Source organism: Anneissia japonica, unplaced genomic scaffold (genome assembly GCF_011630105.1).
Source record: "Anneissia japonica isolate Jap-2015-1 unplaced genomic scaffold, ASM1163010v1 scaffold493_len2256704_cov171, whole genome shotgun sequence".
In the NCBI taxonomy this organism is placed as follows: Eukaryota; Metazoa; Echinodermata; class Crinoidea; order Comatulida; family Comatulidae; genus Anneissia; species Anneissia japonica.
In genome coordinates, this window is record NW_022727062.1 from 450,306 (window position 1) to 451,338 (window position 1,033).

Genomic DNA, 1,033 nt, shown 5'->3' on the forward strand with positions numbered 1-1,033 from the left:
GCGCCTTTGAAACTGAAATGATTCTATTTTATATTGTTTTATATTGCAAAGAAAAAAAAAACAATTCTGCATTTTAAATTTGTTGTTTGACCCAATTAGTATACCGATAAATATGTTTCTGATACATTTTGGAATTAAAACAATGTGCCCATTATAAACGGATCACTGTAATATAGAGGCCTACTGTGTATAAATATCCTAAATGAAAATATATTATCTACAGCGCATGTAGGGTTTTGAGACTTGATTCTTTTTAAAAAGAACACCTCAACCGGTTTACGGTAAGTGCTTTACTTATCTTTGTTTTTTTTTGACAATCGATTGATGCTTGATGACTACTGTTGATGAGGCTGCTTATTGCTACATCGATAAATATTTTAATACAGAAAAGTACCCTAAAATATATCAATTATTAAATTAGATATAAAACTACTATTTAGTTGATATTATTACCTTTTATCATTTGTACAATGTGCGACGTATGTGAAGTAGAACAAATAATTTAAAGTTATATCCTATGTTTAGGCCTATTAATAACAAAACAAGAACATTTTTTTTTAACTAAACTGAGTTTAAACCAAAAGGTTATTCTCAAAGCCCAAAAAAAGCTAAGTTTGATCCCCTTCTTCCTTATGTAGACTTATAGAACATCATTAGGTTTTTCTTGCAAATTACCGGCTTCACTGGGCAGACATCGTGTATGTGTATACAAATACAAGTTCGATTATTATGTTATTAAAGTTTTTAAATGTAGATTTAGAATACATTTTTAATGAAAATCTTATCCACGTAGCTCATGCTTGGACTTTTAAACTCTTTATTTAAAAGAATAAAAATTTAAAAAGAAAATAAAATAATTATCTAAATTCATAATAACTCAACATGTTATGAGTAAACATATATCGCATTAGCGTACAATAATGAAAAATAATATATTTTTATATAAAAATGAAAAAGAGAAAAAAAAATTAGGGTAAATACTGGTTAAATAAAATCTATATATATAAATCATGTAATAATATCCATTTTTCGA